Raw genomic sequence first — 27,149 nt, 5'->3', positions numbered from 1 at the left:
AGGTAAAAAAATACTTTACAAATTAAACTATTATAATTTTACTGCTACAAATAAAAGGTATTTGCATGTAAATTTTGAGTATAAGCAATTAAAACCACCACATTTACAGCACCAAAACACAGTGAATGGAATTCTGAAATATTTTACAATGAGAGTGGTGAAACACTTTACCAGGTTGACTGAGAAGTGATAGATGTCCCATCCCAGGAAATGTTCAACGTCAGGTTGGACAGGACTTGTAACAACGTGATCTAGTTGAATGTCCCTGTGCATTGTAGAGGGGGTTGGAACTAGATGAAAATTAAAACTCCTGTCCAATACAATCTCTTCTATGATTCTGTGATAAAAAAATCTAAAGAGAAATTTTTCTGAGTTGAAAAAAATGTGAAATGGTATTCCCGTGTTACTGGCATCTACTGGCACAGGACAGGCACTAAATGAATTTCAATTTGCTTTTTAGAGAATTCTTGGATCTGTTGGATGACTTTTTTTTTTCCCTAATCTTTCTTTCCCTCTTCAACCTGTGTGTGGTCAAAGTACATATAAAAAAATGTCTAGGTAAAGAGAATTAGTTAGTAGGATAGGGCTGACATTACATTTGTGAAGGCACTGAAGCCATAAAGTTCAGGAGTGTCTCTACCCAGATTAAAAAATTACAAAAGGCTTTCAAATCCATGTGCTTCTCTCTACAAAACAGGACATAAATGAGTCAACTTACACCAGTCCTGCATTTCCTGCTGGGTCTTCCAGAAAGAATCTGAAGTAACCACAGAACCCACAGTTTTTTAAGTCTGAAGTCCAAGGGACAGTCTTAAAAATATATGCTAAACAAAAGGACAAAGAAATATATGCTTTCAAAAGATATATGGATAGCACTGATATTTTTTGCAGCTGTTTGGAGGAACAGCAGGAAAGTTTGGCTATGTAGGTTCCAGCAGTATCCAGCCAGGAAGCTCAATCCCACATGCCAGCACCGTGACGTCTTTTGGACAAACTGTGTCTTTTTGGGGCAAAAATCTTCTTTTCCACATTCTAGCTAAATTACATGTTTACCAGAGTTTCTGGGTTTAAACTAAAAACAAAAAAGCATCTGGAGAATTTCAATCTGAAATGATGGAAGGTTAAAAGAAAACACAATTATAAGATGTTGACAATGGTTTGCAAATCTTAGTGTTTTTGTCCTTAAACTTCTGTATCACACCATGGTCCAAGCAAGAGTGGAAGACTGAGAAAGACAATCAGACTGTTTTGATTTCCACTGGAATCTTTCCATACTCTTTTAGGCTGCCAGTAGTTTATGTTTTATCTGTAAAAACTGAAGTACAACAAATAGTACCTAACAAATCTAACAAAATAAATGCATACACTTACATGTTTTAAATGTCCTACAGCAATCAAAAACTGTATTTAAAGATTAGTAGCATATTAAAATACCAAAAATTAGTATGAAATAATTAAAATGTCCAGATATGACAATATATCTGAGAACATCCTTCTTCAGTCTGTGCTAACTGTTAGGGGTATCTTGTTTTTTTGCTCATGTTGCAGGTGGCATAATTTTGTTGTATCTTTTAATGGTCATAAAAATATTATCTATTATAAAAGATATTTTTAGCTGTTTTCACTATTTGACAGTTTTGACAGACATTATTGATTTGGTCGGCAACTGTGGCTAACCAGAAGGGGACAATGTGACAGTTTTATGTAACAAAAGGCACAGTGTCATGTCAGCTGAACTAAATGTTGTACAAAGTGACAGCAGGACAAAAATGCCTTTCAGACTTAATTTTCTGCTTCATTTTTTCTACCATCAATACATAAGGCAGTGCAGTAGGTGACACAAATTAGCAGGATAGAGCAAAAGGTCTATCCCTGTATCTGTTCCTATACTTGACTTCCTTCCAACAAGGTAATCTCCGATTATTTTAAGCGTGAATGAAAAAGAAGAGCAGCCTATAATAATCAACCTACCTGTTTAGGAGAAAACACATCCCTTATCGGGATTATTTACATGTTTCTCCTAGGTGGCTTTTTGGAAAAGATGAAAGAAAAAAGTCCCCCATCTGCTAGGTCATGCCTACAAGACACATTCTGTCAAGTCTTAAAAGCAACAAGAGCTTTGCCTGTGGGATACCTATAATTATTATGTGGAGCGGCCTTGCGCCTGCTGTAGCTCATTGTTCTGCTAACACAACCCGAATGAGAACAGTGGCTCCAGGCTGTGAGTTGATAAAGTGCAACTTTTCGATTTTGCTCTTCTATGGCTGCAGCATTGTGCAGAGTCTGTGAGTGACATCTTTGGCCTTCCTTTGGGCTGAGCAGATTGAATCTGTCACGCTGAGTTAAACAATGACTAGGGGACACAACCTTAGCAGGGCCTGTCATTTTTTCCCACTAATTCAATCTACATTTAATCAATGAAAGTAATTTCTTGTTTGTTTAAGTCTCATATCCAACGGATCTAGAGGATCCTGAAGTACTGCACCTCCACCCTGACCTTCTCCCCTGTTAAAACCTGGACTAGTATATCAAGAATGGAATTAGTGAAAATTGCACATTTCAAGCTTGTCACATTGCTCACTATTTATTTAGTCTCCTTTTGTGTTTATATATAGAATCTGAGTGTCACTTTCCAGTTCAGTTTTCTCAGAGATTCAGTGCAAAAAAAATTGGCTGAAGCTATACCCCCAAGAGCAACAGCATTGGAGTGTTAAGAAATATAATGCACTCTCTTACAGGAGCTTTCAGTGGTTGTCCACATGTATGTCTCATATGTAAAGATCCTAACAGAAGGATGTTTCTTCCTAGGTACAGCCTATCACTGTTATTGAAAGTAACCAGTAGTGACTTATGCAAGTTCAAGGACTTTATTGATCGTTTTAGCTGGTCTTAATCAAAATCTGTCTTCTTTTCCACTCATAGTGATTAAATAAGTCTAAGAGAGCCTGACATCAAGTCTTTGACTTTTTATTGGTTCACAGTAAGTGCTGTGCTCAGCACTTCAGTAGCCAGCAATTGCCAGGCAGAAAGTTGAAAACTCAAGGAAAGTTTCAAATGACAAAAAATTCTAAATCTATAAAAAAAGTTAAATATGTAAAGGGGAAGAAAGTACAAGTTTTCATGCTTTCTGAATGCTTTGGGGTTTCTTTAATAAACAGTATCTTTTGAACAAAATAAAAGAGGGAAATAAGCATTTTCTAATCATAAATATGAGCAGGAAAAAAAAAAGAAGCTGTAATTTTGAGTTATATTCAATATTTTAACCTCATTTTCTTGATATTCTTGGGAACATTGTGGAGAGAAAAACAACCAAAAGAAAAGATTCAACTATTATTTTCAGACAATATATGTTTTCTCTTTAAAAGAATGTATAATTCTATAAATACATTTACATAGAAATATATTTTCAATAATTGAATATGCTTTCCTAAAGGCATGAGCAGAAATTGAAAACATGCTCTCTACCTTATTATTCCCTTGAGAATACCAGGTTGGAAGGGGAGCTCAAGGATCACATGGTCCAGTCTATCTTGGCAAAGGCATGGTCTAGACAAGATGGCCCAGCACCTGGTTCTCATGAATCTTTAAAATGTTCAGCATGGGGGAACTCACCACTTCCCTGGGGAGATTGCTGCAACAGCTGATTGTTCTTATTGTGAAAAATTTTCCTCTTGTGTCCAACTGGAATCTCCCCAGGAGTAGCTTGTGCCCATTAGGCCCTTTTTTATTCAACTTCATGTGAAAAGGTCTTTCTGCAGAATGAGTCTCCTCTTGAAAGTGTCCACTTCCCCAGTCAGTTTGGTATCATCAGCAAACTTTTAGCAGGGTTCATCAAGATCCCACCACAGATCACTTAGGAATAAATCAAACAGTATTGGGCCCAAACCTGACCCCACTTGTGACAGGTTACAACTGTGAAAAGGATCAAGGCATCACCAGCCTCTGAGTGCTGACTGGCAGCCAGTTCTCCACCCACTGCATGGACCACTTCACTGGACTATAACACACCAGTTTTTCTGTGAGGAGGCTTTGATGAAGCATATCAAAACCTTTTGAGAAATCCAGGTAGACCATGTCCTCTGCTCGTGTCTGCTTATCAGGTTATTCTGGCAATCAGGTTTGTCATCCACAATTTGCCCTTGGTGATCCTTGCTGGCTTTTCACAGTCACATCTGACTTGTGACAGTCCCCAAGAGGATTCATTCTATAACTTTCTCAGGGACTGAAGTAAGACATAAGCCTGGTTCCTCTTCTAAGCCCTTGTTGATAGGGGTTACATTAGCCTTCTTCCATTTCTCTGATATATCGCTCAATCTCCCTGAAATCTCTAAGGTCATGGAGAGTGGCCTTACAATGAAGTCAGTTCTCTTAACACCCTCCAGTGGATAGTTTCAGGGCTTTGATTTAGTTTCAGGGTTTTGATTTGCAGTCAAAATGTTTTGGACCTCTTCTTCTGGGAGGCAGCGTCCCTTTTGTGACTCCCTGTCAAGCCAGCAGATGCACACCTCAGTACCCTGTAACAGAGTCACCCACTATGTGCCCCTGTTCCATTTGGTGGAATATTCGGTGTGTTGCTGGTACAGCTTCTCCTTGCGGACCTTGCTCATGGATTAAAGCTTCATATCTGGTCTTGATTATAAAAAATCAAAGAGTGGAGATTGAAACAGAATCCTGTTAGTGTGTGTCATAAGCTGTTGTATTTTTGGTGGTGTTTCTCATAGGAACATGGCTCTAAAACCACTTGTCTGTCCTAATCTTGGCCTCTCTAATAGCACACAACCTTTAACTGTTTCCTTCAGTTCAGATGGCTGATGCAATAGATACATACACATTTTTTGCAGGTGCTTGCATTTTCTCTCTGAGAAGGGTCTGTGCGCTTATTACAACCTACTGGCTCTACTGTCTACTTCCTTATCTACTCCATCTGAGTGAAAGCATAAGATCTCTCAGTGGCTTTTTCTATAGAAACACTGATTTTAGATCTGAGGTGAGTGTTCACCATCCTTGCAGTGGCCTAGAGCACCTCCCTCATTTGTGGCACTTTCAGGGACCCCTTGCATGCCCTCCTGAACAAACCACTGCATCCTCTTGATTCCTGTTTACCCTCCATGGTCTCAACTGTACCCAGGGAAGTTGCTCCTGGCAAGTCCAAGCTACATCAACCTCCCTTGCTAGAGCTGCCAGCTTTAGCTGGGGCTCTGTGATTTCTGTTGGGTTTCCCTGACTCCAGGAATACTGCAGTACCCCAGAATCCAGCACCCAGTTATAGAACGTGCTGCTGCCAACTCTATGTACCTCAAGTCTGAGTCTTTGTTTACTACAAAAAGAGAATCAGAGAATAACAGAACGTACTTAGTTGGGAGACACCATGGAGATCATTGAATTCAGTTCTTGGCCCCACACAGGACCATTCCCAAGAATCACATCATGTGCCCAAGAACATCGTCCAAACTCTTAAACTCTCTCAGGCTCCCTGAAGAGTTCCAGAGCCAAAACTCTGAGTGAGCAATCCATTTCTAACAGCCAACCTAACCCCACCCTGACAAAACTTTTGGCCACTCCCTCAGGTCCTGCCACTGGTCACTCAGAGATCAGTGCCTGCCCCTCCTCTTCCCCTGACAAAGGAGTTGTAACTGCAGTGAGGTCTCCCCTCAGTCTCCTTCTCTCCAGGTGGAACAGACCAAGTGACCTCAGCTGCTCTTTATATGGCTCCCCTCAAGCTCCTTCACTGTCTTTGCAGCCCTGTTTTGGATGCTCTCCAATAGTTTAATAAGTTCATTACACTGTGGCACCCACAACTGCCCCCAGCACTTGAGGTGAGGCTGCCCCAGAGCAGAGCAGAGCAGAGCAGAGCAGAGCAGAGCAGAGCAGAGCAGAGCAGGACAATCCCCTCCCTTGCCCAGCTGGTGATGCTGTCCCTGATGCCCCCAGGACACACTTGGCCCTCCTGGCTGCCAGGGCACTGCTGGCTCATGTTCAACTTGAACCCCAGAACCCCAGGGCCCTTTCCATGGCACTGCTCTCCAGCCTCTCATTCCCCAGTCTGTCTGTACAGCCAGGGCTGCCCCATCCCAGTGCAGAATGAAAGAACACAGGACAGAGGATGGAGCCCTGAAGACCCCCACCTGTGACAGGTCACAGGTGCCCAGTCTGATGTCACCCCATTCATTGTAACCCATTGTGCCTGGCCTGTGAGCCAGTTCTCACCCACCACAGGATGTGTTTATCCAGTTGAGTGCTTGAAGGATACAGCGGGAGACAGTAACTAAAAATTTACTGAATTCCAAAAAGATCACATCAACTATCTTCCCTTGATCAAGTAGGTAAGATACCTTGATAAAAGGAAGTTTTGAGAAACAGGACATTTCCTCTCATGAAGCTGTACCAGCTGTGACCAAGGACTGCTTTGTCTTTCAAATATTTTTCAAAACCTACCTACAATAATCTTAATATTTTCTAGGCACTGAAATGAGACTGACATGCTTGTAGTTTCTGTGGTTCTCATTTTTGCCCTTCTTGAAAATCAGGAAAATGTTCACCAGCTTTCAGTCATCTGGGACCTTTCCAGAGATTCCCAAGACCACTGAAAAATCATTGAGAGAGGGTTTGCAACAACAGATGAATCTCAGATGAATCCTCAGATGAAGGCCCACAGATCTGTACGAATCCAGCTGCAGCAGCTGATAACTGCACAGTTTCAGGGTTAATGGGAGTTGATAGTTTTTGCACAGTCATGGCCATCCATCTCAGGGCATTGAGATCCCCCTTGTTCCACCATCCATACTGAAGACAGAGGCAAAGAATGTGTTAAACACCTCTGCCTTATCTGTGTCCCTGTTTGTGAGGTGACCATCCTTATCCTCTAATCAACCAATGTTATTTTTACAGTACCTATTGTCATTAATGTATTTGAGAAAAGTTTTTTTATTGTCCCTCACATTTTGGGCCGGTTTCAGCTTTGGCTGCACAAATTTTCTCCCTACAGTGACAAGCAGCTTTTCCATGTTCTTGCCATGTCACCCAGTCTTGCTTCCACTGGACACATTTTCCCTTTTTGCCTTATTTCCAAGAAAAGAGTCCTGTTCAGACAAGCAGCCTTCCGCCTTACCACTTGACTTTGGATACCAGCTTTCAAAGGTAGCATTCCAGACCTGCCACGCTTTGTGTCTCAAGGAATTTTGCTTTATTTTTGTTTATTTATGTTAATAGGGAAGCTGTAGGAAGACCTTCCTTTAGAACTGTGAAGATGAGCTACTGGCAGCAAAACCTGTTTCCTCAAATAATGCTGTATTCATCTTCTTCTTCTTCTACTATTATTATTATTATTACTATTATTATTATTATTACTATTATTATTACTACTACAACTACTACTACTACTACTAATAATAATAATATTGCTAAATCCCAGGCATGCAGACAGGCTATTGGCACATCATGCCAAAATAAGAATCAAAAAGGGCAAAATTTTCTGACCACACCTAATAGATCTTCTTGGAACATGGCAATCCCCACCCACAGCCAAAGGGTAAGGAAGGACTGCTGCAGTGTTAAGGGCATTAGGTCTTTGTCAGCAGAAGCTCAGTCCCACAAAATGGCAAGCTCACTCAGCAGGACTCTGTGCTGGGGGAGTGCATACAGTAATGGCTTCGGGTCCTAATGTAATCTATCTCTGCTTGGCTTGCGAGCATGGAGTCAGGGCATAATAGCATTAGTAAGAATATATGACAGAAATAAAATAATATGATTTTATTCCAAGATAAATGAAAGGATTGTGTGGCAGGGAGGCTTCAAAACAAAGTTAATTTGATTTTGGAAAGCAGTAACAATACAGCACATCACTATATTTGGTTTACCAGGTGCAGACATTTGGCATTCAAAAGACACAAGGTGCTCAAAAATGCTAGACAAATTAAAATGGATTTGAGGAAAAGTAACATGACTAATTATTTTTATGTTTTAAAATTTAACAATAGTGATGCACATGCACATGGTTCAAATGCCTTATGAATAGCTGAGTATAGCATGAAAACTACTTAGAACTAGCAGAGATTTTAAAAATCCTTCCACTTATCTTAGACCATAAAACATGGACAGTTATTCCTATCATTTAACCAATTACTTTCAGAAATTATTCTAAAAATTTTCACCACTGTTAATAATAACATCTGATTTTTCTTCAAATCATTTGTCATTTTAATTACTTTTCATGCATGTCCATACACTTTCATATGGGAAATGCACATACAGACTTGTGAATAAGAGCTGGAGAGCATCTCCACAGAAAGTGACCTGTGAGTTCTGGACAATGACAAGCTGAATATGAGTCAGTAGTGCCCTGGCAGCCAGGAGTGGCTGAGGTCACTTGGTCTGTTCAGCCTAGAGAAGAGGAAACTGAATGGAAAATGTCATCACAGTCTACAGCATCCTTGTGGGAGAAAGTTGAGGGGCAGTCACTGCTCTCTTCTCTCTCGTGATCAGTGGAAGGACCCAAAAGAATGGCCTGAAGCTGTGTCAGGGAAGGTTTAGGTTGGGTATCAGGAAAAGGTTGTTCACAAGGAGGGTGGTTGGGAACTGGAACAAGCTTCCCAGGGAAGCAGCAATGGTATCAAACATGTCTGATTTAAAAACAAACTTTTGGTTGATTCTCTCAGGCACATGGTATGTTTCTTAGGTTTGTCCTGTGCCAGGCCAGGAGTCAGACTTTGAAGATCCTTGTGTATCCCTTTCAGGCCAGAATACCCTATGATTCCATTATTTCAATCAGAGTGTAATTCAAGTCAGTTAAAGTTGTTTGGGCTTTTTTTAGCTGCTTCTCTCCTAAAACTCCCAGCAATGAAAGAATAGGACCACAGCCCAACTGTACCAATGCTTCACATCGAAGAAGACAAGCACGTGCTCCATTGTCAGTCAGCCTGTAAGAACTTGATTGAATAAGCTTAAGGACACCTATAATGTTCAGCATGTGTATACATAGTTGGCTGACTAGTGCCTACACCGAACAGCAACCTTCACAGCAATTTTTCTGTGGCCTGACCTGTCCTACAAATTACAGAAATATGTTCTCATCCTTTGGCAGCTTTTTTCTGTCACTGGAGGGGGATGAGCCGGATGTGCAGGATGACACACTGGAGCGAGCTACCAAATATGATATTTGGAACAGGATCCAAATAATGTTTTCAGAATGTATTTATTTGGGGTTTGTTTCAAGACCTTCTCTCTGCAAATGCTTCCTTCCATCTCACATTTTTTATCAGATCTATTTGAAGTTAAAGTTGCAGCCATATGTTATGAATTAATACAAACTCAAGGAATTATAATGAAACTGAAGTGATAAATAATTCAAGAAAGTCCTGTCCTTAAACTCCTAATTTATTTTAGTCAAAAAAAGTAACAGAAAAGAAGTCCCAGAAAAAAAAAAAACAAAACAACCCAAACATTCAAGAAGCAAGTGAAAAAAAATTGTTAATTTGAGCTGTGCATCATAAGGAGCAAGAAATTTCTTGGTCTCTTTCAAATCCTTTTTTACCTCAGTATTTTGGGACAGCACTTGCTCCTTCAGGAGATTTACAATACTCCTGTTTTCTTCTGCTCTCCCAATAGATGCCTCTGCAGACCTTGCATGAGACCATTTGAGGAACCAAGGGAAAGAAAGCAGATGGGCACAGACAAATGACATAAAAAGAGGTAGCATCTTTGGCTTTTTTATTTTAACAGTTTTCAAATACCTAGCACAGTGAAGTGCTATAATAACATGATTAAAAAAAGCAGTAGGAGTATTATATCCCAAGTATCCCAAGGAAAGAGTGGATTGAAGATGGGCCAGCCAAAGTTAGTACATGCCTTTGGAAAATACCCACTGACTAGTTTGAAATACAACTGTTAGAAAAGAGAGAGAGAGAGATATCAGAGAGGGGAAATAAAAACAAACAAACAAACAAACAAAAAGGCTGCAGTGGGAACAAGACCAGGTGCCAAGAAGGAGGGAGGAAACTCAAAAGTCTCCCAGCATATTCTCAGAAGTCTCATTCCTGATTTTCACAGTGAAGGAGAATAACTATTCCTCCCTTAGTCACCCCAGCTGAGACACAAGTGAAACAGAAAAGAAGCTCTGACAGCTTGTACTTTTTGCAGCTAAAAGGAAAAGTGAATGTTAAAGCCTTCCATGATTATTTCAGATGTTCAGTTCTTAGTTTTTACATAAAAGCTGTGTTTAAATTCTGGTACTAAAATTAAAAATAAAATTAAAAATTAAAATTTCTGGATGTGCTGTAACCATCAAAATGAAAGATCCTAAATGTAAAAAACCCCAACCAATGAAAAAAGGGAAATAAAGACCAGCTTGATTCCTCACAGATATTGTCATATAAATGTCTTTTCTATGTTCTGGTGCATGTGCATGTAAGTTTGAGAAGGAAATCAGCCATATTTACCAATAAACCCGTATATATGTATAATGCATAAATAAATATAAATATAATCTGTACTGATTGTGCAATGTCAGTTCTAGAACAGCTAGTTTCCTTTTCTTTCAACTAGACACCAAAACTCTACTGGATATATCATGATTATAAAAGCCATTATGAACTATTTCTGCCCATGATGCAAAATCATTATAATAATTACATTCTTTTTTTGCTTTGAAGGTGTGAAAGACGGATCCCTAGTAGGAAGCTAACTAATTGTGCTGGTTTCAGCTGGGGTAAAGTTAATTTCTTTCACAGGGGCTGGTATAGGGCTGAACACAGGGTTGATAATATAGGGGTGATTTTGTTATTGCTTAGCAGGGCTTACACAGGGCCAAGGCTTTTTCTGGGGGGAAACACAGCCAGGAAGGTGGCCCCAATTGACCAAAGGGGTATTCCAGACCATAAGACATCATGCTCAGTGTATAAATGGGGGAGAAGAAGGAGGGAACATTTGTAGTGTTGAAGTTTATCTTCCCAAGTAACTTTTAGTGTGATGGGGCCTGCTTTCCTGGAGATAGCTGAGCCCTGCCTGCCCATGGGAAGTGATGATGTAATTCCTTGATTTGGAATCTGCAAAGTGATGTCTTGTTCATGTGTGCAGCCTTTGCCTTCCTTGTAAAACTGTCTTTATCTCAGCCTATGATTTTCATAGCTTTTACCCTTCCAATTCTCTGCCTGATCCATCTGGTAGGGGAGCAAGTGAGTGGCTGGCTGGGGTTAAAAAACAACACTGTATCAGCTCAAGATGTTGATAGCTCTGATTATTATCATCATGAACAATAGATATTTAAAAGACACATTTAGCTTTTTTGAATATTACAGACCCCTTGAAAGCGGGTGTGTGGAAAAATTATAACATTTTAAAATAATGAGAAAATTATTTCAATGTCTCTGCTAGATATTAGTGGAGCGTTTCATTGCTGGCACTTTTTTTAGAGTCCAAAAAGATTATCTTTGTAACTTCTACTCGGTGTTCATATTGATGAATACTTGTTATGTAAAAGAGGCATCAAATTAATTATGGGCACAGCCCTCTGAACCTGAGAATTGCACTAGGACTTACTATAACCTTTTAGTTTTTCTCTTTCTGTGGCACCTTTTGATGAAAGTGGCTCCAAAGGACAAAAACTATAAGGGGCAGTTGATATAAGAGGTACTTTTCTTCATTCAACACTGATGTATCTGGTGAGGAGAAGAGTGGAGGCTTCTAAGAGTGTTCTTAACACAAGTAATATCAGGAGTGCTGATTCTAAACCTTGTGAGTCTTTTGCTACTTCTCTGTCAGTCAGACAAAGGGTATGGTTCAATAAACAGGAGCCAAGTATCATATATGAAAAAAGACAGGCCCTCTGCAGTATTCCTCCTCATGGGAATCTAAACGAAATGGAGACATGGGAAAGAAGGGAATTTTTAGTAATTAGAAAGAATAAACCCTGGCTTCTTCTACTTTTGTTGTGGGTTTTTTTTTTATTCTTTCTTTTTTTTCATTTCTTTTTCTTGCCTTCCCGTATGCCCTTCTTTTAGTGTGACCTCATGTGCTTTCTGTCTAGCTTCCATTTCTGACTCAGTCTCTGTGCAGGGAGGTAGTCTGCTCAGTGTCAGAAAACAGAAGCATTCAAAGAATGTCACAGTTTCACTTCCACAGAGGTTTGATATTCTGAAGGAATTATATTTTGATTTACATAAATAATATTTAAAACCCACATAATTTGAGATGTGACTAGAGTATATCCTCATTTAAGTTTGGGGTTTTCATTGTTTTATGATTTCAAAATATTTGTGAAGCAAAACACCAAATATTTTCAAAATCTTCCCCTCCCAGCTCTATAAAGCGTGATTTGATTGTAGCCCCATTCATCATCCCAAACATTTATACTGAATCATCCTTAAATTCTTTCTCTACAGTATGTGTTTTACAGTCTAACCAATTATATACTATGAATTAAACTTTACACTGATGCAAATAAATTAGAAATGTATTTGTTTAGAAAAGTGTCTGTGTAAACCAGAATGCTTAAGTGCACAGTTAAGTAAAGGATGCATTCTCATAACAGGAATAAACTTAGAGGATAATTATTATTGCCAGGTGAAGCTAGAGAACTTGGTTTTAAAGAAAAAGATAGGAGGAAAAGGAATGGAATTATTATACATTTATTCCTTGGCACTTAGCTCTTCTTTTGTGTTTCTCCATACTCACTTTATCTATACCCTACTAATCTTAGATTCTATTTCACTCAGCACTCATCTAATTTGATATTTTTAATAATTTGACAACATTGCTCTTGTTTAATCTTAGGCAGACCTTCTGACTTCAAAACCATTCAACTAAATGTGTGCAATTTCAGGACAAGAAAAGCATTTTCATTTGCCATTCTGTCAACTCTTCATCATCAGCCTACTCTGTAATATTCACACCAACCTTGATCTTTAAGGTTTCACCACCACATTTTTCTATTACCAACTTTTCACAGAAAAAGTGTTAAAGGCACTATTTTTATTGATTTTCTTTTAGCTTAGTTCCATGTCTACATGCTTTTGTGGTCTCCTATTTACACACCCCTGAGCCCAAACAGGTGAAGGATATTCCTGTTCACTCTCACCAGTCTAATGTTGCAGTGTGTTTCTTGTTAATGGTGTGTTCTGTTATTGCCCAAGTTGATGGTTTGGTCCAAATGAGACCCTCCCACCCCATGTTGTCAATCTACCCTGAGTCTCCTCTCAATCTGTCTTGGGCCCACCGCATGCTTGGAATTCACTTAAATGTCAACATTTGACTAGTCCATGTGACCCAATTTCCCCCCCTACCTCCCTCACTGGATGATGATTTTGTGAACCCTGCCTTTTACCCTCCCCAGGATATCTCTGATTAGCTGATGCTTTGTACCCTCCCTTTGAGCCGCCTCCCTGTTTCAGCTGTTGCACGCTCACATTTTCTGTCTTTTGCCCCCAAGATTCCCCAGAGCAATAAATCCTCTGTTATCCCAAGCAAAAGACCTCCCTCTCGTCCTTGTCTCCTCAGAGCACAGACTGACAGTCAAAAAGCTGTAGAGGAAGTGCCCCAGTGGCACCTCAGGTCATCCTGCTCTGGGGTGTGACCCACTCCTGGAGCAGGCCCAAGTGATGGAGGCAGATCAGGCTCCAGCCCAATGAGATAGTCTGATAAGACACTCACACTTCAAATTTTGCCCATCTATGTGCCTAGTTTGATAAATGTAAACAGCCATCATTACTTTTTACTCTGTGTGTACCTGGTAGTATTTACCTCATCAATGCCTTTGTTAACTCTTTATCTGCCACAATTTCTTCTCCTCTTACTCATGCAGGACACGGTGTAAGAGCCAGTCCATGGTTTTGTGGAATTGCAAATGTTCAATCAGCACAGATCATTGTGAGTAAGAAATGGGCAGCAGCCCTTCAGTATATTCACAAATATTCTTTTCATGTTGGACAAGTACACTCAGGATAGAAAAGTGTTAATATGCTCAGAATGACTTAGGTGGTATATTAATTACATTTATATATAGATATATATTGGATTGTATGAATGGGGTCCAGAGGTAGAATGAATTAATTTCTACTGGTGTCTGTCTCTCAAAATCTGCTAAAGAAATAATCAACAAAACTACCTCTTGGATGGACAAAGTTGAAAAATATAAATCTTACCAGTAAAAAAAGTAAATCTTTCTTCCTTAGAAAACTATAACTTTTTCTGGCAATATAAAGCAGGTGATACAAACCTGAAAGTTTACCTTCCTGAGATAATAAATATTTTTAAAAAGAGGAATATTTAGAAGGAAAGAAATATCTTTTGCACGTCTAAACAATATGCTTCACTTAAATCATTGGCTGCTGCAATTACAACATTGAATCTAGGAAGCGAAGGGGTTAGTTTTCCAAAGGTAGACATTAAATACACTAAAAAAAAAATCTTGTAATATCATATATCTTCAGATGCACCATGCAGACTACAAGAGTGCATATAAAATACAAAAATATTTAAACACACATAATTTGAAAAGGCAAAGACAGTATACTGGACAGAAAGGTCAGATTCAGAATAAAAAATAACTTAAGCATAGTACTTGATGAAAAAATAGGCAAAACAACAATTTCTCAATAAGAAGCATTATTTGAAAACAAAGGACAAAGGTCTGCAAAGCTCAAACAAAAAAAAAAAAAAAGTAGACAAAATTCCCTGTGGAAGAGAGTTATGCAATTTTTCTCCAGCTTATTTTGATAACCTTTAAAGCCAAGAAGATTACTTTAAACTTTTGCCTTTAATATAAAAATGTAAACCCTCTTTCCCATTCCACTTTCTACTTGCAGCAATTTTATTATATTACTACAATAATCAGCTGAGACCCATTAAGTGTTAGTTTGACCTGCTTCTCAAGTATCTAAGCAGATGCAGCTGGAACAAAAACAGATGGAAGGTGTAAATGAGAAGATTCAATTAACTTTTTTTTTCTCCTTCTCATATAAGTTTCAAAAAGAAACTCCCCTAGGGTTGAAAGTGATCCCTTAATTTAAGAAATATATTTTTTGTCTATTCAAAATAAAAAATATTAATGTCATTGTATGTCCTTTGGTTCAGCCTGGGAAAGTTGAGCACTAACACGTTCATGATATGACTACAAGAACAATGAAATCAAGTGGAACCAAAAGTGGGCAATTGCTATCTAACAACCAATTGGCAGAGCCTTATGCATATTTAATTCATTTAAACAGGAGTAAAAAAAAATTGTACAAGAGTTTGCTGCAGAATTAGAAATTATTTAGTTTTTACTTTATCAAACACAATAAAAATCTAGCTTTTCATATATTAAGATGGTCAGAGATGTACTAGACCTTAATCTCATTTGATGTTTTTTGGATCTGCTTTCAGTAAAACACAGTAGAGGATAACTGCTGAGAAATATAAACTAATTACTTTTATTTAAATATTAGCCTAAAGAGGTGATTCCTGTTTAATTTAAATGCAGACACTCCTAAGATTTCCAGCTTGCATCATAACAGCCTATAATTTAAGACATTTAATAGTGTTTTATAACTAAGTTTTAACCAGGTCTGTAAACAACATCTTGCAGGTAGCCTGAAATAACATAATTACATTATATTGCAATACATTTCATAAACAACATCCACATCTGTAAAGTAAAAAAAGAAATTGCACCAAAGCCCACATTTATCACACATCTACACATCATACACCTGCAGTGGCAAAGTTAAAGCTTTAAAGCTCAAGTTCATTTTTCAGTCACTAACAGAGATACTTTCAGGGTTTTTCATACTCCAAAGATCTTAATATTTTCCCTGCTTAGTGTTATAGATGTTGTACTTACATTCATAGCCCTATAAAATATACCTCTGAATTTTCCAAGGCAGAACCTTTCCTGCACTATGATAACTTGAAAATTACTATTAGTAGCATTAGTATTATACATTGTTAGATATAATGATGATGATAATGGTGATGATAATAGTAATAATAACAACAATAAATTAATAATAATAACAATAAATTACTACTACTACTACTACTAATAATAATAATAGCGTCTGTTTCTTCTATTTTCACATTGTTTAGAAGTTACTAGTTTTTTCAACATAAATCACAGTTTATAGTAAGCACATGTTCAACAACCCTGCTGGATCAAAGTCTAATGAGGAAAATAAAGAGAATATCTGTTCTATGTGTCTGATCATATATATGGGAAAGCCAGAAAATGGAGCTAAATAGTTGAGAATTTTCTATAAAATAAAACATCTGGCGTGGGCGAGATTAACAGGTCTGTCTGAGAATGTGTATCTGTATCAGAGAAGGCATGTTTTCAGAAACAGATCCTAACAGAAAATATCTTGTAAATTAGTTTTGAGGATGGAAGAGCAAGTGACTTCAAAATACAAATGCAAATCAGTCAGTGGAAGAGCAAGGAGCTGAAGTACGGAATTGGAAGAAATCCAAGATCAATCCAATAAACTTCTAGATAAATTTCTGCACTGAGTTTGAGAACACAGAAAATACATTGGTGGGTGTCTGTTTCAGGAATCGTCTCAGAATTTAAGTGTTAAGCTTAATCTTACAGCATCACAACTCAGATGTTTGCACACACTCCTAGAACAAGTACTTTAGATGAGTAAGTTGCTCTAGTTCCCTAATCACCTCTGTGTCCCTCTGCTGGACTTGCTCCAGAGGCTCCAGGTCTCCCTCTTGTACTGAGAAACCCAGAACTGAGCACAGGGCTCCAGGTGAGGCCCCCCAGGACTGAGTTGAGGGGCAGAATCTCCAGCCCTAGACCTGCTGGCCTTATGCATCCCAGGATACCATTGTCTTTCTTGGCCACTTGTGTATCAAGTAGTGATGAAAGAAGCACCTAAAACTCTTCCAGCTGAAAAAGGATATCTATAAAGGATATCTAGTTGTCTTTTAAAGGATAATTAAAGATGATACAAACAAATGTTTGATTCAAACACTTTGTATCAGATTCCTAGGAATAAAAAAGAAGATAGTTTGCTATTGAGGAGTTGTCTACAGTTTTGGTTTTTTTTTATAAAACTAAACATGCATAGAACTTCTAACTTTAAATTTGTATCTTTTTACTCAAAGTTCTTCATAATTAGACTCCTTACTTCTAATGTTTCAGTTAATATGACTGTCTTTTCCTTGCTAGTGACCATGAGTTACATTATTTTTTTTTAATCTTCGGGATGCATTTATAAGAAAATCTTTCTTCACTGAATTCTTTCAAAAACTTAGCCACTATGAAAACTCATTTCAGATAACTCTTCCTGTCCCTTGAAAATGTAGACATCTCTTCACCAAATATGGAAATTCCTTTGTAAAGCACTTCAGCTCTGCAACAAATCAGCAGAACTATGTGGCAGCCTCCTTATCTGTTAACATAAACACCTACAAGTGGACTAGAGAGACAGAAAAAATATGGCTTTTTACACTCAAATGTAGCGAAGAATTAATAGTGTTCTAGAAATGACAGTTTGTTGTCCTTTATAAGCATAAGAGGTCTGTTTCTTAGTTTGATTTTTCTCCACAGAATAAGTTTAGAGCATTTTCTCTTTGCAAATAGCTTTGGAAGGAAAAAAGTTAACATTATTTTCTAATAAGCAATGCAGTTAACAAAAGGGCAATACTGAATTTTCAAAGAAGTTGCATCTTGAGTGAACAGAAGCAACAGAGTACGCAGTATGTGAATGGTAAATCAGCAAGTGAGATAGGGGAGATAAAGGAGTAATCACTACATGTTCCTAGTTCCTATATAAAATACATAATGCCATTCTTCTGCTTTGTGCCTGGCAGTATGCTACGTGGCGATTAGGGAAAAGCTTCATTGAACTCTTTCTCTCCTGTATACAAAAGAGATGGACTGCACACAATAATGTATGTCTAGACTTTCCCCTGAGAATAGCCCCCAAGGCCATCCTTACAACAAGATTTGCTGTTCAAATGGACAGCGAATGTGAAAGCAGAGTCCAAGAGTGCTGAGCGAGTGCTGAGGGAGCAGACTTCAGGCCACAAGGGAACCAATCTAGACAAGCTGCCTGCGGGCTGCCTGAAGACCTGGATGTATGGAAAGCAGAGGCATGCTTCCCTGCTGGCAGCCACCTACCTATTTCTGCGGAACTATTACTGTCTGAAATATAAATTATTGTGAAGAAATATTCAGTGAATTTAAAATCAGTCACTTTAGCAAAGTGTATACCCAGGTGAGAATATGTAATTAGTTATATTTAAAAATCCCTGCATTTAGAGAAATGATATTGTCCATCTGCTTACAGGTTGCTCTATAGATTTTGTTTCTTCCCAAATTTGGTCTCAAATGGATATACGTTTGATTTAGTTACTCTTAAAATTAATGGCTTACTGATGGATAAAATTTTTACTGTCAGTAAAAACAACGTTTCCTCTCTTTCAGTGCATGTCTTATGAAAGAAATGTACTGTTTGTCATAGTGTGTTGAGGATGTAGAGAAGTCTTCAAAGTGTCATGCAGAATGTGTATGGCATAGTACAGCACACTGGGAGCATGTGTGCTTCTGACAGGCAGAATCTTCACTTTATTGATGGGAATACTTAAACCCCTGAGAACAATCACCACATGAAGTCACCAGACCAGAGAGAACAATGCAACTTGTGCATGAAGAACTACAAAGGAAAAGGGTAAACTTGTGGAAAATTGACAAGGTTGAAAATAGATGTCTTTCAATGCTGGAGGTCCTCTAGCTTCACTCCTGTGTTGGCGCTTCACATCTTAACCGAATCATGCAGGGCTTTCCCATAGGAAAGACAGACCCCAAAACCTCCCTTTGTTAAGAAAACTTTCTGTAGACTCCAGTACATGAACTAGGATTGAAGCCCCTTTGCACCTGACAGCTGAAGTGATCTGATGGGTGCTCCACTTGACTCCCTACACACACCACTCATACTTTCTGGACGGCTTCCTCACTGACTTAACCCCAAATTTCCCATAGCAGATTCAGACATTAAGATAATTCAAATGGCTAAATAATAATGAAATAACTTGAGTTGAGTGCTTCCAATGAGGTAGCCTGAACAAAGGACACCCCTGTCTCTTAATGACTACTCAGTCTATGAACAGGAAAGTCTGGAGTCCTCAGCTCCTGCTGTGTCTCTGAGAGTTGGTTCCCTGGCTCCAGGTCCCTGTGCCCTTTGTTAAGCAAAGGCTCAGCAGTTCAGGGCCTCTTGCCTCAGGCTCCTGCCACCCAGAGCTCAACCTGCAGCTCCACTGCAGCTGCACCCAGAGCTACCTGCACTGAATGTATTCCTTAACACCTTAACCAGGAAAGGTCCTTATTTATTGTCTCCAGAGACATAAACTGAATCTGCATTCTGATAGTAACATAATCACTGATCAGTGGTCACTAGTGAAATGCTCTTCTGTTTCTCCCATCCTCAGTGACCTAAGCTTACTCCTTCTATCTGGAAAAATGCTGGAAGAAAACTTTCTAGGCCACTCTCACCATGTTTGGATGAGTCATTTTCATCAAAAATCTCTATTTTCTCTATTTTAACACCTGACTGACACTCACAAAGTCTGAAAATACAAAAGTAGCAAACTGTATAGCCAGTGGATATCTCAGGGTCTCTACCTATTGCCTTAGTGCATATGGCTAGGCTTTGTTTAAACTGTCACATACCAAAGTCATTTTGAGCTCATTTAATAACCTTTCTCTTCTTTGGTCTGGTAATTTCATTCTGAAATTGTTCTTTGACTTTCTCTTCTTCCTTGTGTATAGATACAATCAACACTTCAAAATTATTTTTAAAGTTCTCGTATCAAGTTCTTCACTCTCTTCCTCTTCTTACTGTGCTCTAGGATCAATAACCCAGCAAGAAGTGCAGATACTGTCTTTTAAATATGACTGCCAAATCTTTTAAATATGACTGCCATTCATCAGCTGAGGTGTTAGCATACATTCTACAATAACCATTATTTTTGCATTATGAAGGCAGTGATGGATCAATAACAGGCTGCTATGGCAGCAGAAATGAAAGTTTCATGTTTGTTGACTATTCACACTAATAGCAATATAATTAATGGCTCCAAAAAAAATTTAGTCCTATATTCACTTTTAAGTTGTAGCGTTGTATATTCTAGTAGGTTAGAATATGGAAAGTGTAATGAATAGAATGTTTTATTTTCTTTTCTAATATATTCCAAAAGACAACTGACTCAATCTTACATTTAGTTCTACCTGAATAGCTCCTGACTTGTGGCCTTTCTACCAAAAGAAAATCTGACCCTAAATTCTGTGTTTTCTCAATAATTTCTTGTTCCTGCAGTTGCGTTGGATTCCTCTTTCACTTGAGTAGAACCATTTACAAGAAAATTTATCACTAAATGCTTATTTTACTTATAATGACTCCATGCACAAGTACTGCAATATTTTTGATATTTTTATTTCTAGCAACATTGACCAAAGTGATCATTTTATATATATCTGGTGTTAGAGTGTAAGGTCCAGTTTTGCTCATTCTAATAAAAATCCAAATGCACAGAGAGGTATTCTTTGAGGAATTAGAGTATCTACTTCTTGTTCTCATTCAGGAAACAAAAAATGTGCTGTTCTAATTTATTATTAGCTTAAAAACACATAAAGAATATTTAGGTTAGATTTTCCAACATAATGTTTTAAAGGTAGAACAAGATCACCTTAAAACCTAATTAAATTTATTGTTTCAGAAGACCCTTTAAAAATATATGGTGACACAATATCAATTTCTCAAAAACCAAACTTTGAGATATCTCTGAAAGTTTAATTATAATTATCCTAAACAACTAAATAAACAAGCTATATATTTCAGAAAAAAACCCACTTTTAATAAATGTTCTTAGAAACCACAAGACTCACAAGAGTCTACAATACATTTTACTATTGTGCACAGTAAAAGGAAATATTTTCCAAAATATTCTAAGTGATTCAGATATTTACTGTCTGATTCTAGAAATACTTCATTATAGCTACAATTTCTTTTAAACTATTTATACATAACTGGTGGGATAGCATATAACTATGAGTATATCCTAATGGAGTATTGAAAATCCCATGAGGATTGATTTACACTTTTGGAAACTCAGGTATCTTAAAACAACACTTCTACCAATCACTGTTTAAAGTTCTTTCTGCTTTGAATGAAGCTTAAAAAACTGAGGACTTAAGACACTTCCAAAAGATACCACACACTTACAAAATACTTGATAATTTTTATTCAATAAAAATACTGTTGTATTTGGAAATTATTTTAATTCCTCAAATTTGGTAAGTAGGCTATGTTTTAATGAAAAAAATTATTTCTAGAATACATCCTATGTTCTCTCCTTGCATGTTTTGCCATAAAATAACACATATGTAATATTTGATATACATTTTACCTAGATAATATAAATGTGGGGTTTACCTGTATTGTATGCATGTCACAACTTAGTTAAAAAAATTAGTTGAAATGAAAATGATGTTGGAAATGAGAATATTCAGTGTCTCAAAACGGAAATTCTCATTGAATAATTTAGTTCCATCCCACCCAAGGTACTTGTTCTGTGTGCATCTTGCATTTTCACTGAGAAATTTAAATTTATCTACTGTCTCCAAATAGGTGTGAACAATTAATTAAACTTCTCTGTGAATGAAAAGAGCAAACACCTAGCAAGCAGCTGGCTATTTAGGCCATTGGACAGAGTCATGTTTACTATCCAAAATATAAGTGCCCATTGGGACTTCCAGTTATTTCTTAGGCATTTTTTTTAAGCCTTAAGGAGACATTAATATTGTTCATTTCACACTGCTTTCCTCACTAAGTTGTCTGTGGACTGAACAACCACAATTATTGATCATCTTATTAACATCTTCAAGTATGGAAAAAAAAAAACGGGGTGGAGTGACCAAATAAACATTTGGAATATAGTTTTGGGAGCTGTGAGATGTGTATGTCCAAGAAGCATACTTTGGGCCACTGTGTCTTTTCTCTTTTCCGTGTGCAAAACAAGCTGCAATAAAAAGAAAAAGAAAAAAAAAAAAAAAAAAAAGAAAAAGACATTTCAGAAATTCTAGCTACTACCTCTGAAAACAGATTATATAACAGCACAGCACTTTCCATTCATCATAGGGAAAAACATCTTCTCTTTCCATTTAGTTTTGCTTTCATTTCTGGCTCCATCCCATAAATAAATTGCATTATTTGCCTTTTATCTCTCTGATAATATTTTATGTAGCTTCTGTTCTGTTTGAGCTACTTACATGGACAGATGGAGTGGAATCCTACCTGCTGGCAAGAGTTTAATTTGTGACAGGAACTCTACCAGTCTTTCTTACCTCAGGCTGTTTATGGCATAACATGAGGAACTATCATTTACCCTTGTGATAGTGAAGCAGATGTTGCTCTGCCCTGTGTAATCTCCACCTGGCACCATTTGGGTTGCCTATAGCTGTAACACATTCACTCAAGGGGTCAGCCTGCATGTCACTTGTGCTCTTTAAAATGGCTAAAGCCTTTTCCTCTTGTCTATTTTTAGCCTAGTGCCAGCATGTTAAAAAAGCATCATATCATTAGTGATTAGAAGAAAGCAAAATTCTGCTGAGAAGCCTTTTGGTTTCAGTTGAGGCAGCAGACAGTCCAGTCACTTCTATTCAATTCAAATTTATGACTGAGTACTTTTCAGTGATGGATGGCTGTGCTGGCAACAAAGCCAGTACATAGCTAGGGGGAGAACAAGCAATACTTGTGTAGCAGTTTTTCCTTTTTCTCTTTTTAGGTGCATAGCTGAGATCTCATGCTAGGGTTTGCATAAAAAAGAATATGAGTATTGAACTTTCATTTCTTTAAATTGAATATACTTAAGAGAGTGAGATTAATACACAGTATTGGAATTACAAAAAAACCTCCTTGGTTTAATGGTTTTCAGCATTTGGATTCCACTCCTAGTGCCCCACCCCCAGTCCCAGGGTACAATGTAGAGGTATAGCATTTACTTAACACTTCTATGAATCCTCTTTAGCTAGCATTTCTTCCTCAATCCTTCTGGCTTTCACAAGTGTATAGCAACCTAGACCCTTTCTATCAAATGACATGAAATATTCTCATCATAAATAAAGGGAGTGGTAGTGGAAACAACTCTCTTTTAGCACTCTTTCAGCTGCCATTTGCCAGTAAATTTGCTCTTTATTTCTTTAAAAAATGTCATGAATGTGAACCTGCAAAATGCTAAGTAGGCTTATTTTCAATTCACCTGAATTCCATCTGTAATTAAAATGGGAATAAATATAAATGGAAGGAATTGATGACTGAGCCAAGTATGAGAAGTATAAACCCAAAGAGAAACTCTTTCTTCAAATAACATACATTAAAACCACAAAATAAATAACATATATTAGCACTGTCAAGGAAGGAATCTGGAATTATTTTCTGTATGGTATTTATTACAGGACAGATTCATGAAGTTATTAAGTTATTAATATTAAGTTATTAAGCAGATGAAGTGCTACTCATCTTAGTGTGGTAAAACAAAACTTGAGTTAGAATTAGACTCACAAAATCAATTTTATGACCAGCATTCTCTCAGTTATTTTTTCATCTATTCTATAATTTTTGTCTTGATTTTTTTCAGATCAGAAGGCCATATCTATTTCTCCATCATCTTTACAACCAGAGGCAGAGCAGGCTCAGGGAAAAATTCTCTACTCAGTGAATCTCAAGGTTTCTCCTCTGTTACTCTGTTTTTCACCATGAGGACCTGCAAAAAATGAGAGCAATTATTTCTTTTTATTCTGTGAAGCCTTGAAAATTTGGCTTTAAATATTCCACTGCATCAATCTAGAATTGACACTCCTCTCAAAAAACCCAGAAGCAAACATCCCATGAACACCACTGGGACTCCAACCAAACTGCAAATGACCATAGAAACACAGAAATTGTCACCCTTGCACTGTATTCAGTCTAAGCCAGAGTCACTGCCAGATGCTTCAGAGGAAGATGTAGTACAAACACATAAAAATATCAAAGGCCCTAAACCAAGACAGCCCATTTTAAAGGTACCACAAATTGTCTGGAACACCATCTGATGTCTTTTTACTGTCCACCATTTTACCTTTACCCTTGAAGAATAGCAAATATTTGGAGTCAAATATATATTTGCAAATATAGAAAATATGTGTCCTTTAATATTTTACACCACTTTTCCCCCTATTAATCTATTTTTGAAACCTCAAACTTGGATATAATTTCTGTTCAACAGAATGATGTTTTAAGTGTCTAGTGTTTCCTCAAGGCCATAGACGATCTTCTTTAGGATCTCTTCCCTCTTTCTTTCACACATGAGGGTGAAAGAAATGGAACATTAAGCATTCTTTTACTCTAAGGACATAATAAGTAAAACCCTGGATAAGAATGAAGAAACACTATTTGACACTATTTGACTTGGAAATTTGCTTTTATTGTCTGTTTTCTTTTGTTTCTATTTGATGTTGTCTACACAAACTGATTTGCAAATGTACTCCTTAAGTACTTAAATTTTTATTTTTAATTGTGTTACAGGTTTTGAGAACCAAAAATCATGGAAGTCTCAGGGAGAAAGAACAGGGTTGGAGTTTTTTGATCCTTAGTTCACAACTTCTGACTTCCTACCCAAACAGTTCAAGATAAGTCATTGCAGATTAGTGTGGATTTGCTATTTCCAAGTTCATTTAGGATTTACTCTTCAAGGATAAAACCCCAAATTTTTATTAAGGAACATGAAATTTCATTAAGGAACGTTAAGGCTTAAATAGAAGCTAACGTTTAATTTAGCACTTATTACTAATATATGCATCTAATTTTCTTCTACATAGTTTAGGAAGATGCAGGTTTTTAACTGAAGGTGTCTCACAAGCTCTTATCCAAGTTGCTGTAGTTTTCTGACACAGGCCTTGTACAAGTGAATGATGTATTAATGACAATAAATACTTGTCTACATTTTCTTAAATATTTGACAATAGAGTTTCACCAATGCTTGTCTGATCTATATTCTGCTTCTTATTACTTCTAGCAGTTTCTGTGGTGGTGGTAGTAGTGGTATCAGTCAGGGAAAAAAGGGTTTCCATGTGTGTACAGAAAATACAATTTTTTGTACAGTGTAATTACAGGTTGGATCATTCCTGCTTCCAGTATGTGCTAGAATATGAGCCTAAGTGTGTGTATATATATATATATAACTATGTGTATATATATATATAGGAAATGTATATATATATATAGGAAAGACATATATGGTAAAGACCTGTATGTGTTATCCATTCTGTTTACTCAAATATTGGATCTCCCTGGCTTTCTCATCATTGTCCCCCACCTCATCTATGAAATGGAAACACTCAGACATACTATAACTATATAAAATCTACACAATAACTCTGATGGGCACTCTTACTGTTATATGCCTTCCCATCTGAACTTTCCCAGTGTGAAGACCAAGAAACATCAGATTTGATAATATGATGTGTCAGTGCTCTTTAATGGAAAATCTATATTTGTTTATATGTATATATGCTTAATGAATATATGTCTACAATTGTATTTATTGAACATGCTCTTCCATCATAAAATATTTCTTTAGTTAAGCATCTCAGAGAGCAGCTCTATTAGATAGATCTGGAAAAAGGAAGTAAACAACCATAGTATTTCAGTTCAATTCCTCACTTCAACCTCACATATGATCCACAAAAACATATTTCCTATGATTTCAGTTTTTAATATGACCACTTTTTCTTTTTTTTTCTTTTAAAGGAAGCACTCCAGCACAAGAAGGGATTGTTTGGACTTAGACTAGACAGTTTGGAAAGACTCTGGAGTGAAGAGAAAGTGTTCTAGAAAATCTAGAACAGCTTTTCTTTTGCTCACAATAAGCAAAGATAATTATACTTGTTATCCTTTGATCTTTAACTGAAAATTAATTAAAAATTTGAGATTGTTAAAGAGCTCATTAAAACATGCTCATTTTACTGCTGACATAGTAGCAAGCTTGACAATAATTCAACTTGTACTGATGTTTTTTATCTTTTTCCTATGACCATTTCTGAAATGTATAACTTTCTGTAATTTAATGGTACCCGCCTATGATTTTGGAATATAAAGCTTTAAAGATAAATATGATCAGTCAGGCATAAAACAGTTTGCTCAATGAAATAAAACCTCACAGAGTCTGCAGGTACCAGTATGTGACTATTCTATTAGAAAACAAGTTGTTGCATAAAGAACATTCATGTTTTATAAATCGTTGTTTTAGTTCCCTTTAAAAAATAAAAGTGTAAAATATAATAATCAAGATACATATAATTCCTAGCCTGATTTATAAAACCGAAGCAAGCAATCCAAATGTTGAAGTCTAACTTCCTATCCATTTATTCAAGATGACATATTCCCATACAGTACTACGGTTAAGACTATTCCTGTAGAGCTACATAAAACAAAACCATGTGACTTCTCATTTTTGCCATCTCCAGGGAAAAGCAGAATCATTAGCCAATAACAACATCAGAGAAAAACCTATTAAGTGTATTATAGGTGTCAAACTAACACAACGACATAAAAGTAAGAGTGAACAGAGACAGTGGCCCACAGGGGATGAAATAATAGTTTTGTCTGCTGCATTTTAGTGTCTGAAGTTGAGTCCATTTGGGTTTACACTTTTCAGCAGCAACTGCCGAATACAATCTCAAGTTTCAATTTCATAACAACTTTCCTGCTTTGTAACCGATCTTATTCATTAGAACATGAGAAAAAAAGAACAAGTATTGGCAAAAGTTAGTTATGAGACACTTATCCCACAAAAAATAGTTTGCAACATAGTGTTGACACAGGAATGAGTACTCATTCACAACAGTTTTGTTATTAATTGCTTTTAGAATCGAGTTCACTAGACACACTAAGCTCAATTCAAAAGAGTGAAGTGAGGAGAAGTATGTCTAAAAAGAAAATTCCTTAAAAATTTCATAGTTTAAGAATTTCTTTATTAATACTGCCTGAGAGTAAGTAACAAATAAGACCGTGTCTTAAAAAGCAGTCAAGTGAGAACTCCATTCACAATGAAAGTGATGTGGAGACAAGGAGAAGTATTTATAAATCTGAACTTATGCATCTAGAAGAAACATGGAATGAAAGTCAATTATACCCAGTCAA

Source organism: Cyanistes caeruleus, chromosome Z (genome assembly GCF_971803275.1).
Source record: "Cyanistes caeruleus chromosome Z, bCyaCae1.hap1.1, whole genome shotgun sequence".
Classification (NCBI taxonomy): domain Eukaryota; kingdom Metazoa; phylum Chordata; class Aves; order Passeriformes; family Paridae; genus Cyanistes; species Cyanistes caeruleus.
The sequence above is the reverse complement of the archived record's forward strand: the minus strand, read 5'-3'. Positions refer to the sequence as shown.